The 14,406-nt window shown below is 39.2% G+C and overlaps 1 long non-coding RNA gene across 1 annotated transcript; it reads left to right on the top strand.

Moving 5' to 3' along the window:
• Positions 1-10,255: 10,255 nt before the first annotated feature.
• On the top strand, positions 10,256-11,022 carry LOC102076688 (uncharacterized). Its single transcript, XR_268049.4, has 3 exons — positions 10,256-10,447; positions 10,541-10,767; positions 10,848-11,022. It is a non-coding gene; the product is annotated as an uncharacterized LOC102076688 (long non-coding RNA).
• The last annotated feature ends 3,384 nt before the right edge of the window (positions 11,023-14,406 follow it).

The raw sequence follows: 14,406 nt of genomic DNA, 5'->3' as shown, positions 1-14,406 counted from the left end.
TGGTTGTTGGTGTCAGACAGGTTAGTCTGAGTATTTTAAAAACTGCTGATCTGCTGGGATTTTTCCACTCAACCATCTACGGAGGTTTACAGACAATGGTTCAAACATGAAATGTACGTGGCGCTTCAGGTTTGACAGTTTTTCCAGCTTTCCTCACTTAGTAATGTAGTGAGTTGTAGTATTGCATTAACCACAATATATTTATTTATTATTTCATTAACTTATTGGTTTTTAAATGGTTTCATGTGACAGACTTGTATTCTCCTTTTCTACCCGAGTAATAATTGTTACTCGGTAACAGTTAGTTGTTAGTTGTTTTTCTTTATCTGAGCTACTTTTCTGTCTACTAATTGTCTTTGAGTCTCAGTAGGCATTGACAGACTCACCAAGTGACCATTTTAACAGTTTTTAACCAGTTGTCAAAGTACATTAGCCTTTTGCCCCTGTTGAGGTTCACTTCTTCCTGACCTCACCGATCCGTTTGATATCCCAGCTGGAGAAGAAGGGTCAGATGAGGCTGGAGATCCCACTACATGTAGTCACAGCAAACACCAAGTGGATCTGAGGAGCACTCCTCATATACACCTTTATAGATTAAGTGGACTACCTAGCTGAGGCAGCTCTTACTCCTCATTTTACAACAAGCAGACCCCCACTGTCAATAAATTCCTCACACTATACAGTTACACACCAGGAATTATAGCTAAACCAACTGATTCTAGCGTCAAACCCTATTGTATAAGCAAACCTAAGCACATTCTTTTCTAATTATTGTTTTATTCTACTCACACCCCAAATAACTAGCAAGCTATCCAAAATCACCTTCCAGCAGCTTCAACAAGCTGTTAGTTCTTTCCCAATATTTACAGTTATTTTGTTCTCTTTTCTTTATGTTTTTGTCACACCTGTATGTTGAACATTTTCTCAACATAACATGTAAAAATGTTATTCTGTTCTTTACTTTACATCGCAATATGTCACCAGTGTCCCAACAAAGTCCCCGATTCTAATCGGATTTTCCTAAATCTGTTCATAAGTGCAAAATGTTTATATGTGAATGTAATTACAAACTCATCCATCTACTTCCTTTGCTTAGGACTAAAAAAATTCATTACCCACATTTTTTTCATTTTTTTTTTTTTAGTTATTGCTTTCTATACTTTAAAATGTGCTTCAGATGAAATAAAAGAATTATCTGTTTTATGGTAGCATTGAAGTGAAGGTGTTATTCCTATTATAATAGTAATTATAGGCTCACGGAGTGATAAGAGGGAGATATGAGTCATGCATTCTTGCATTCACAGTGTTGGAATATGAAACAAGTTATTGCATAGTTTCCACTGATGAGTCGGATTAACTTAAGACCTGTTTTCACATTTATATCTTGTGGTAGGATGTATACAAAAGGTTATTATGTCAACAATACAAATCATTGTTCTTTTGTAAGAAGTATTTTGCGGGGAGCCCAGATTTGGCTTTATGCCTCCGGCTGTTTCATGTGATCATCACTGCGATAATACAGTTTACATTATTGTTATATTTTAATATATTACTACTGCTACTATTATTCCTTACTACTGTCATCTGAGAGCCCATGTTAGTCTGCTAATTCTGGGGCAACAGCCAGCTTTTCTTGGCCTCATGGGTGGCCCGGGAAATTTGGTGCACCTATGATTAGTCAACAGAACTCCAACCAGGAAACCAGAAAGTGTGCAGCACCACATCTCTGGTCCCTTGCCCAGAGATTCTGAATAGTTGTGTGTTTACAATGATTCCTGTTATTGTGCCCTATCATACTGCGTTCCTTTTATGGCAGAGTTGTTTGAGTTTCTGACCAGGGGCAATTTTAGCCCATTTCTGGGGGTGTATAGTATAGATACCCCCCCTCCCAAAATGGTTTGTTCCAGCTGAGCCACTCTGGCTCTAGCGCCATTGAGCCATGGTAGCTGAGACGCAGCGGAGCGGAGGTGTAAGTGCCTGGCTTAAAACAGGACATATTAGCTGCATTTAACCTTCAGTTACTCTTTATATAGTTAGATAGGAGTCATGTTTCTTTCTAGCTGAAAAACATTACACCAGGTAACCTGCTGTGTTGAAAACGTGTTTTGCGGCAATGTTTGCTACCCTACAATCCGTCCTGCTCTGTAGTAAAATCAGCGACATTTGACCGTCCTGTTGCTCCCATTGAAATTTATACAGCCTATTTAAAATGTAAAATTGTTTTAGCCTACTGTTGTTACCACTGTCCTGTTTGAAGTGGAATGAGAGAAGCTGGTTATTTTGTCATATGTGCATGTGCCGATATTAAACCCAGGAGCAACATTCAGGTAAAAGTGAAAGAATAAATGATCCGTCAATAAAGGATAATGTTGGATCAGTGTTTCAATATTTATATCTTTTATTAGATGTACATGTGGTTTGGTTATTTGTCTTTTGGTTGAAAGTAAACTGAGAGAGGAGTTTTTTTTATTAGTGATCTTAATAATATTTTTTTTTCATATTAATGTAATTTTTTCATCTAATTGAATACAATCTATTTGTGTATGATTGTCAGTCCAAAGAGGGAGAGAGGAAAGAGGGGAACATGAGGAGAAAGTACAAGGTCAGGAAGAACCAGGTAAGAAAACAGACAGGGAACAGTGACAGGCAAAACAGAAACTGTTAAACTGCTTGAAAGAGTTGATCACCAAAAAGTCACAGACAGATTTGCCAACCTCAAGGTGAGGCGACACAGGTTAAAATAAAATAAAAAATCTGCAGAGCCATAGTAGTATCTGCAGTAAAGATATTTTCATACATTGTATACATTGTACCATAGGCCAAGTTGCCTCCATTTTTATAATTTTTTTAATCAATATTTTGTACATTTGTACATTTCAAGGACTCTATTTTTGGAGTGTATTTTGTGTATTTTTTTGTGTATTGAGTGTATTGTATTATACATACACATTAAAAGTGAATCTCTGTCCAAAAAATGCACTCAGTTTACTTCTTACTCACTATGATCATCATTCATCATTTTCCCACAGTAATTAAGGTTAGAATATGTATTTTTTATATTCCAACCCATTCTTCGTTTGCAGCATTTAAATAATCTTTATCAGATTTGATGGTTTTGTTACAGACTTTTAAAAAAGTGTTTTGCTTTTCTTTCACAAATGTTGGGATTAAATTGTGTTAAAATGTACAAAACAGTGATGTCATGTTTTGTGACGAGGACCCAGGCACAGAGAGACTTGATGAATTTAAGAATCTTATGATTTAATAAAGAAATTTGCAGACTTGCACAGAGATGGTAAAATTATGATGACTGATAACGGAGACGAAGACAACAGACGATGAGGACAGGGAGGAACAGGGGTTTAAATGCACCAAAGAGACAGTCAGAGGGAACTCGGGACAACTGGAGACATTTAAGGATGCAGGGACTGACAGAGACAGGGAAGAAGTCTCATTGTGATGTGTAACGTTTATCTTGCCTGGCTGGGCAGCTCTCTGGGTGCTCAGCACCCCCAAAGCTCTGATCCTAGAATCGCCCCTGTTTCTGACACTGAGCCATAAATATGAATGTCCAAGTCTCGTTTCAGTCACACGTATTCACTTTCAAAATACAAATACTTCACAAAGGCACAAGAGAGATCGAGCACTCAAAGCATCCTTAATGGAAATTTATGGGAAAATTTTGCAACTTTAATCAACATTAATCAGGTCACACTTAGAGCTTGGGTGAGAAGGACATCCCAGACATCTATGCCTTTTTAAAAAGACTTTTCACCTGTTTATGGAAAAACATTTAACAGACACAACTGTAAAACCAAACAATTGGGGACTCTTTCTGAAATGTAAGATCTTTATCTGAAAACATTTTTTGTGGCTTAAACAACAAACAAGCTTAGCTAATCCACTGGTGACGTGGTTGGTAATAATAAGTATAGTGTTGCATTTTTTTAATGCTGCGGAAATCAATGAAGTATAGCTAATTGAAGATTCTTAAAAAATAAATGTAGCTGATTGTGAAAGCATTTTCATTGCAGCCAGAAATGTTAGCATACCTTTGTATGATTTAAATCCTTTTAAGATATATCCATGGGAAAATTTCCTAGATGTGCACATTTACATTGCATTCCTCTGGAGTTTCCATCAGTCTCAGATTACGAATGAGTGCTATAGGTAAAAAACCCATAGCTTTACTGTTTAACTACTATTACTACTACTACTAACAATAATCTCATTATCTTCCTTATGTCACAAGTGAAAAAGGATCTTGTTTACTTAATCTCCTACATGCATTGTTACACTAAGTTATCAGACCATAAAATCATGAAGCTGTGAGTCTGATGCAGTGGAAATTTTTCAAAACTTTTGTTTATACTGCTTGGTTTTCAAAGTATGAGGAAGTGCTGTCTATCTGCCACGTGAGGTGCTAGAGTCTGTCTTTGGTTTTACAGCTGTCGTAAGTCCTCGATCATCATTAATAAACCATCTCTTTTACCTCATCTGGTCATGCACTGCCATTTATGCCTGATACTGTATTGCTCAAAGAAAGTCACTCAGGCCTTGAGTGGCTGCAAATCTTCTCACATTTGTGCAGCTTGATCAGACAATCATGATGGCATGATATCTGATATCTGCTGCCTTATCACGGAAGGAAAAACACAAGATTCCATAAGCAAACCATTGTTCTTGCGCAAGAAAGCAAGTTCACACTATAGGGATCAGTGGAATACCGGCACTATTCGGTAAAATGTCAAATGTCACAGCAGTGCAGCTTCATTAAAAAAAAAAATCATGTCTTTGTTTTATTTTTTGTCTGATTGTTAATTGCATAACTTAAAGAAATGAAAACAACCCTTCATCAGTGTTGTCAACCGCTTCTAATATTCTGCACATCACATTCACAAGGGTTGTATGTCTTTGCTGTTACAGGCATGGTAAATATATAATACCTTACTCTTGCCCTCATTTATAGCCAAAATTACACCTGAGTGACTGAAAGAATAAGAACTCAAGTCTTCAGAGTCAAAGCACAACTGCTTCTCCTTCAAAGAAGACGTTTGAAGTAATTATGATGACAAATGGATGGCTCCTAGGTGGGGTGTGGGTGGATTCAGGTATGGGAATTCCTGAGGACACACCTGAAAATCACTGGAATAATTACATCATATATTTGGTTTGGGAATGCCATGGAGAAGGAGGTCTGGGCAGATCTGTTTAGACTGCTCCTCCCTCACCCAGAGATGGATAAGTAGTATAAAATGTAGTATAAAATGAATACATTTATTGATATTTATTTATTTTTTGGTGCACATGGTAAACAGGAGCAGGTTCTAGCATTTGCTGGCGGAGATGTTTTTCTACCATGCAACTTCAGGATCTCTGACAGCACTGACTTTCCGACTGCTGAGTGGTCCAAAGAAGGTCTGAACCCATATGTGGTGTTCTTGTATCGGGATGGCTGTGAGACCTACGAGATAAAGAATCCAGTCTTTGAGTACAGGACAAGCTTGATCATGAAAGAACTGAAAGATGGAAACATTTCATTAAGGATCTCCAATGTGAAAATGTCTGATGCAGGGAAGTACAAATGCCTCAAGCTCTGGAAGAATGCTCCTCGGGAGGTCACAGTAGTGAAGCTTGTTGTTGGTACGTCCTCTCAAGTTCATTAAATAACTGAAGCTAGGAATGCTGAGCAGGTTTTGGACTTTGTCGAGTTTATCAATTATAGGCTCAGCGAGCCAAGTAATGTGAAGGATTCCTTTTAAACCTTTCTGTGAATTATTGATATTTAGATTCCAAATGGACCCAGCGAGATCAGTTTGATGGATTAAGCCAAGTCACGTCTAAATAATGAAAGAGGATAACTTTCTTAGTATTCCACTCTCAAAACAACATCAAAAAGATTTTTTGGCTGATTGTAAGATTGTAACACTTTGTTAGATAGACATTTTTTGCAGTGCAGCAGGCTGCGAGGCAACAATACTAAGAACCTGTGTTTATGTAGAATTAAACTTGTGAATTGATAAGATCAGAAGTAACTGAGACTTCTGAAGTTGTGTGAAGTAGTGTGTCAACAAAGACTGAGAGTTCAGTTTGTGCACACGTGTGCGTGGGTGGTGTGGCGTCTCAGGTTGAACTGGTTTGTTTTGTCCTCATTATGTCTTCATTACGTGTGCTCTCGAGTACTTTACAAACTGTGTACACAAATTTTTTCCGTGTAGTTATTCTATAAATTATATGAAGATTGGAAAAACAAACAACAAAACATGATACCATCATGAAGTGAGGAATAAGATGATCTAACAACCTGACAGTAGTGTGCATTTAAAGGGATTCATTTTTACCGAAGCGTGTTTGCACCAAAGAGTTATAAATAAAAATCTCTTTGAAGTTGTTTATCAAATTTATGTGATTAATTGATTCAATTTTCACTGATAATTTGGTGATCTTTAGCTGCTCACATTCAACTACATTTTGTATAACAGGTTGCCCGAAGCTTAATTTAATGTCTGACAGAGCGCAGATGATGGCTTGAATTGTGCACATAAAAACTAGTAATTAAGCTGGTTATTCAGGAAGTGATGACAGATGAAACATTCAGTTGGCACACCTTATGCAATCAGATATTTTTGGTTTACAGGGGCAGTTTCGGAGCCAAAGCTCTCAGTGGTTTCAGTTGAAGGAGGTGGGGTGACTCTGCAGTGTGAGGTGAACTGCTGGCCAACACAGTCTCAGATAATATTTCTGGACCACCAAGGAAACGACATCTCTGCTCAAGACTGCTCAAGAAAAATAGATTGAGATGTCAGCGGACATTTCATCGTGAAACAAAGAGTTACTCTGCAGGAAAAAAGCAGCAGGTTCAACTTACATTATTGTAACATAAACAAAATATTTTCCTTATGCCTCAAAACATTTCTTAGACGCATCAAGTTGCTGTTGTATATGCGAGAGGTTATGATGTAGTACATCATGGACAAATGCATCATGAAACAGACTTGTTGTTGAGTTAAAACATCATCAGTGCAGAGCATGTGAAGAGCAATAGTTTGAAATCTTATGACCTTATTTTGACTGGAAATTGGCATTTCTGATTTCTTTACAGGTAAAATTCTTGTGTATAAACCCATTTCTCTCTATGAAGTCTTAAAGTTCCAAAGCGATGAACAGTGCACAAGAGATGTGAAGAAAAGAGCAAGGGCAGAGTGGTGTGGGTGGAGATGAGTGTCAGAGGAGGATCCTAGGGATAGGGTGAGATGTGCACGGATGACTCGCTGCAGTGACCCTTAAAGGGAGCAGCGAAAAAAAACATTTAAATTTGGTTCTATTAAATTGATCCTGTCTTCATAAAAGAAGTTTTATACCATGTTTGATAAGTACAACAGACACAAGCAGACAGTTTTTTTTCCCGTACATCATTATATTTGATCTTTCATATTTGTTACAAAACATCTATCCATCCATTTATCTTCTTCCGCTTATCCAGGGCCAGGTCGCAGGTAGGAGCCTAAGCAGAGAAGCTCAAACCTCTGTCTCCCCAGCCTCCAGCTTGTGCAGGGAAACACCAAGGCGTTCCCAGGCCAGGCGAGAGATATAATCTCTCTATCATGTTCTGGGTCTGCCGCAGGGCCTCCTCCCAGCAGGACATAGCCGGAACACCTCACCCAGAAAGCATCCTTGTCAGATGCCCGAACCACCTCAACTGGTTTCTTTCGATGTGAAGGAGCAGCGGCTCTACTCTGAGCCCCTCCCGGATGGCCGAACTTCCCACACTATCTCTAAGGGAGAGGCCACCCACCCTTCGGAGGAAGCCCATTTCTGCCGCTTGTATCTGCAATCTCGTTCTTTCAGTCACTACCCACAGCTCGTGACCATAGGTGAGGGTAGGGACGTAGATTGACCGGTAAACTGTGAGCTTCACTTTTAAACTCAGCTCTCTCTTCACCACAACAGACCGTTACGGTGTCTGCATCACTGAAATCACTTGTGAACAAGCCCCTGAAATACTTAAACTCCTCCACTTGGAGCAGGAACTCGTCCCTCACCCAGAGTGGGCACTCCACCCTTTTCTGGCTGACAACTGTGAGTACAAGAAAACAATTATTAGAATATAATGTGTTAAATTTGCTTAGATGAGAGGGTCCAGCAGTAGATCAGAACAATAGGGAAGGATTTGTCTGTGTTTCAGTTTGGCTTAGCTGTAGCCTGAGAGTGTGTGTAATTGTTTAGAGGGAAAGGAATTTATGGACACTGGGGGTCTGCTGTCATAAAAGGAGACAGGAAGCTACAGTTGGGGGTTGCTGATGCTGATGCTCATACCTTTAATAAAAACTCATAATTGTTATAACTTAGAAGTAGGTTTGCAGGAGACTCTCCACATGCTTATCTGTAAATGTAAGACAGCAAGAGGCCAACGGCCCAGTGGATGTAGAGTGGGGGTCTCAGTGTTTGTAATATGTTAACTGTGTTTTGTATGTTGTCTAAAGGAATTTGGTGTAGATTGAGTGAGGAGATTACTTTTATGACTGGCAGGAAGTCACATACACAGAGACACACACACACAGTGCTTTAACTGTTACGCACCCACACCCACATACACACCTACATGCACACTCATTCAGGTGCACTCACACATACACACGGGTACGCGCACACACAGGCACTCACATGCTCGTGCATACACACACAGACACAGAGTTTGCAGCACACCATGGGGGTTTTATGATGGGGTCACTTCTATAAAGCTGACTGTAACAAACAAAGGAGTGGAAGATCTGCAGAGGGACACCGGCCTTGCACGTCTCCCCTTCTAGAAGATGCATGCTTAAATGAAGATGAATAAAGATGAATAAAGGTTTTGTGAAATGACTACTGAGTCCGGTGCCGTGTCTGGATACCTCGAGGAATAAAAAAGAACCGGGGTGAAACTGATTTCGTAACAGTTTTGGTGCCGATAACCCGGGATTCGCTCGAGGCCCAGAGAGGATGAATTGGCAGAGCTGAGATCGTGAAACGAGGCGAACAGAGAGCTAGCTCACATGATTAAAAGGTAAGCACGACCCGTTTATTTTCGAAGCATACTGGATAAAGCCTAAATTATCTGTTCGCTAAGTTGAGTGTATCCCAGTGTAAATTCACTCAGTAGGTTAAAGAAGTGGTGTTTGATCCGTCTTAGTTATTAGGAAAAAAGTGGCGGTGTTGTGATCCGCCCCTGTGCGTTAAAGCAGGAGACATGTGTTACTATTTAGTTAGAAAGCGGGGTTTAAGGCCTTGTCACCGGCTGAGGGCCGTGTGTGTTCCGGGCTTGGCAGCTCCACTTATCCCTGGACATGGGGGTGAGACCTGTGGGGGCAGGAGATCCAGGGTGGTAACCTGGGGATTCGGGACTCCTAAATAACTAAGTCAGGGTAGAAGTCCCTGTCACAGTCTAAAGTCTGCATAAAAGCAGGATCGGTTGCTTTCGCCAGTTAGATTCCGAGCTGAGTTGAACCAGTGCCTGATGCAGAAAGAGGACTGTGTAGTGTGTGTGAAAGCGCAGTTTGAGTCTGTGTCTCGTATGGGAGTCAATTAAAGTAACAAAAAGAATTTGTGTCTAAAAGTGTATGTTTGTGGTGTGTAGAAATTGCGGCAGGAGGCCGTGTCACGAATTGTTGCAAACTGTGAAGTCAATTGGGGGGTTTAATTTGATGGGAAGATGGATGGAGCCAAATACAGGGCAATCTTGGAAGAAAACCTCTTGCAATCTGCAAAAGACTTGAGACTGGGGCGGAGGTTCACCTTCCAGCAGGACAACGACCCTAAACATAAAGCCAGGGCAACAATGGAATGGTTTAAAACAAAACATATCCATGTGTTAGAATGGCCCAGTCAAAGTCCAGATATAAATCCAATCGAGAATCTGTGGCAAGATCTGAAAACTGCTGTTCACAAACGCTGTCCATCTAATCTGACTGAGCTGGAGGTGTTTTGCAAAGAAGAATGGGCAAGAATTTCAGTCTCTAGATGTGCAAAGCTGGTAGAGACATAACCTAAAAGACTGGCAGCTGTAATTGCAGCAAAAGGTGGTTCTACAAAGTATTGACTCAGGGGGCTGAATAATTACGCACACCCCACTTTTCAGTTATTTATTTGTAAAAAATGTTTAGAATCATGTATGATTTTCATTCCACTTCTCACGTGTTTGTGGCTGTAATGTGACAAAATGTGGAAAAGTTCAAGGGGGCCGAATACTTTTGCAAGCCACTGTATAACTAACTGAACTGCTTAATCTTGGTCAATCATGCCATGTGTCACGGTCCGGGTGAGTGCAGTGTTTTTCCATAGAGCAGGGGCTCCACTTCCGGGTGCAATCTCCATTCAGCAGTCTCACCTGTCTGCAATCAAGCTACCAGTACTTCAGACCAGCACACTCAACATGTCGGCGCCAGATCTACATCTAACCAGTGTTAGTGTTAGTATCAGGCTGCCAAGTTTTCTTGTGATTCTCTTGTGATTCTCTTGTTGAAATTAGCATTCTTGCTTAACTTTTGTCTCCTTGTTCTAGTAACCTGCCTGTCATCACACTTCACTTTTGAGCAATACTTACCTTCATTAGGACGCTGGTCTTCCTGCAATTACGCAGTCTGGTTACGCTCCATTCCTCTCTACACGCCACCTGTCTGCCTCCCTGTCACAGCTTCTGAAACTCATTTGGATCTGTACATTTGGACTCAAACCTGACCTGGACCTTTTGGTCTACCCTCCTTCCATGTCGTTCTCTGCCTGGAACGAGTAAGCCATTAGAAACACTTCCAACCTTACTTACCATTAATCACTGGAACCAGCTGACTCTTTGTCTCCTTTTGTTGCAGTGACTCTGGACACCTCCACCCGAGCCACAGGCCCTTCTCCCCTTGAGCCTGTTTCATGGACTTTTGAATTAACCTTAGCTCACAGATTAAGCTTCACGTTTTTGACTTTTCAGGTTGTTCCATAGTTCACAGATCATAGTTGTTACTCGAAGATTTTCTCCCACTCTGTAAATAAAGCATGGTCTTCAAGTTAATCTGAGCCTCCCTCTGTGTCTGCATTTGAGTCCTTTCTCCTGGTCTGGCCTCTTAGCTGTGACACAATGGTCCACATGTGGGAGGATATCCTCACAGGGCACAATCTATTGTGCATGCATACAAGAATGTTGGGGCTATAAAAACTACTGAGTGCCATTTTGAGTTGCCACAATGAAACTTTGACAAAATGCCCATGACTCTGATGAAGGCCACGTACTACATGTAGTACAGTTGTTCTTTGTACTACATGTAGAGCTGCGGCTTCAACCTTTTCCTAATGGCCTTCCGTGTTGCGTCATTTTTTGACTATGATTTTTGGGGTGTCTATAGTTTGTTTCCTTCAAACAATGTGACATCCATTATTTCCTAACATTACGTAGTCCATAGATATTCAGTATGATTTTGCCCCCATTCAAATCTGATGTGTTTTCAAAGTGTTCCTTTCAATTTCTTTTTAAACAGTACTGTGTATTTTACGACTATACAAAGTTCTTTAATGATCTGTCAGTCACTTTGAGTCTTTTGTTTTCTATAGAAATACTCCAACATAACCAATGAAGGCATGACACTGAGACCGGTAGAGAAACAGACATGGGAACAAGACAGGGTACATTGAATGCAGAGACAAGAGTAAACGTAGGGATAAGACTGAGTAAACATGGGGCTCCCCTTTTCCATGCTCCATGATAACAAACACCTACAGACCAGAAAACAAATCTAAGAAGACCTAAGAAAACAAATCTAAACAGAGGGACCATAAATTCAATTCAATTTTATTTATATAGGGCCATATCACAACAACAGTCACCTCAAGGCACTTTATATTGTAAGGTAGACCCTACAATAATACATACAGAGAAAATCCAATGAAATGACCCCCTATGAGCTAGCACTTTGGCGACAGTGGGAAGGAAAAACTCCCTTTTAACAGGAAGAAACCTCCGGCAGAACCAGGCTCAGGGAGGGGCGGGGCCATCTGCTGCGACCGGTTGGGGTGAGAGAAGGAAAACAGGATGAAACACATGCTGTGGAAGAGAGACAGAGATTAATAACAAGTATAATTCAATGCAGAGAGGTCTATTAACACATAGTGAGTGAGAAAGGTGATTGAAAAGGGAAAACTCAATGCATCATGGGAATCCCCCAGCAGCCTACACCTATTGCAGCATAACTAAGGGAGGATTCAGGGTCACCTGGTCCAGCCCTAACTAGGTCATTAAGGTCATTAAGATAAGATGGGGCCTGATTATTTAAGACCTTGTATGTGAGGAGCAGGATTTTGAATGCAATTCTGGATTTAACAGGAAGCCAATGAAGGGAAGCCAAAACAGGAGAAATATGCTCTCTCTTTCTAGTCCCTGTCAGGACTCTTGCTGCAGCATTTTGGATTAATTGAAGGCTTTTCAGTGAGTTTTTAGGACTTCCTGATAATAGTGAATTACAGTAGTCCAGCCTGGAAGTAATAAATGCATGAACTAGTTTTTCAGCGTCACTCTGAGACAGGATATTTCTAATTTTAGAGATGTTGCTCAAATGGAAGAAAGCAGTCTTACATATTTGTTTAATATGTGCGTTGAAGGACATGTCCTGGTCAAAAATGACTCCAAGGTTCCTCACAGCATTACTGGAGGCCAAGGTAATGCCATCCAGAGTTAGAAACCATATTTCTAAGATTTTCAGGGCTGAGAACAATAACCTCAGTTTTATCTGAATTAAGAAGCAAATAAAGAAAAAGGAGGTAAAGAAACCACAGAATATTAAACAAACCAGAATCAAAAGTACAAACATATTTACACTGGGTCTACAGTAAAATAACAAATGAAAAAGTTCACAGGTTAGAATTAAATGTCATTCATATATATTTCACCTCTGTAATATTCTTGATATTTATAATTGAGGAATTTTTATATATTAGTTCTATTACTTAATTAAATGTGTAAACTTTGTAATATATTGTATTACTTAATTAGTTTAGTCCGTTACTGTTACTGTGTTGGAGCAACTGTAACCCACATAATTTCCTTAAGGATTATTAAAGTATTCTGATACTGATTCTGATCTGTGTTGACCAACAGTCAATATATGAAATTAAATAGCCATGAAATTCAAGCTGGGTGGAGAAAACTGTGTAAGGTTGATAAAGACAGGGGCTGTGAAGCATGGAATCAAAACAAACATACATTGTGTATTTTTAGTGCATTCCTTCCTGGTATAGAAATGTAAATATAAGAAAGTGTATATAAGTACTCATCTCTACACTGGAGGGTTGAAGCTACAGACTGACAGTTAAAACAGTAGAAGAATCTACAGGCAGGTATGTTACAAATATCCTGAGGATCTTCTGTTATTTCTTTATTGAACTAACAGTCACTTTCGTTCATGTGTTTCTTACAGAGACCCTAAATATCATCATGAAGCTGCTCACTGCGTCTTCACTTCTGTGTGCAATGATGGCTCTGACTGCCGCTGATGGTAAGTAAGTAAAAGTATGTTACCAGTACTATACTTAATGTTTTGTATGTCAATTGGCTATATAAAGCTGACCAAATAATAATTTCTATTTTTAAATAGATGGGTATTTAAAAATAGAAATCTAAAGTAAGAAAATGACACATTTTCCAATTGAAATCTGCTGAAAAAGTAAAACTAGTGCCAATACAAACAAGTTAATGACCATAATTATAATTATTCTAGTAAAGGGGGAAGTGAGTCAGCATTATGTCACACAGTATTTTTGCTTTGTCTTGAAGAGTGGTATATTGTCAGGAAGTCTGCATCTTGTCCCTACGGTTGGACTGAGTACAACGACCAATGTTTCTTCTATGTTTCTGCACCCGTAGCCTCGGGTGATGCTCAGGTAATAACAGTGATCAGGACTCACCAGTTACTGTGACTGTGTTTCTTTGATATTTGGATAAGACCTTATAATGACCAGGGGTTTTTTGTTTTGTTTTTTTAATAATTTTAAATTGGTAATTAATACAATTTTATTAAAGCCATTTTACTGTTACAATTTGTCTAAAATGATAATAGTATGTATTGATCATTATTAATGTTATAGTTTATTGATTCTTAAATATGTTACAATTTATTCTAATATCTATTTAAACAGTAACACAATTTAAGTAAAGAAAAAACAAAACTAACAAAAAAGCAAACAAACTAAAGTCTCCAGTTTCACATTCCTACAATTTATGTCATGGATAAATCACCTGTCAGTTTTTGCTTCTTATACTTATTATTAAATATACATCCAAGCTTATAAAAGCAAATGTTATTAAAAAAAATGTTATAAAAACTAATGTTAATAAGTTCAGTAAATGGTAAATGGTTTTAGCCACCAACATTAACTGCATAAAATAAT

This window comes from Oreochromis niloticus, linkage group LG3 (assembly GCF_001858045.2).
Source record: "Oreochromis niloticus isolate F11D_XX linkage group LG3, O_niloticus_UMD_NMBU, whole genome shotgun sequence".
NCBI classification, from domain to species: domain Eukaryota; kingdom Metazoa; phylum Chordata; class Actinopteri; order Cichliformes; family Cichlidae; genus Oreochromis; species Oreochromis niloticus.
The sequence above is the reverse complement of the archived record's forward strand: the minus strand, read 5'-3'. Positions and strand labels throughout refer to the sequence as shown.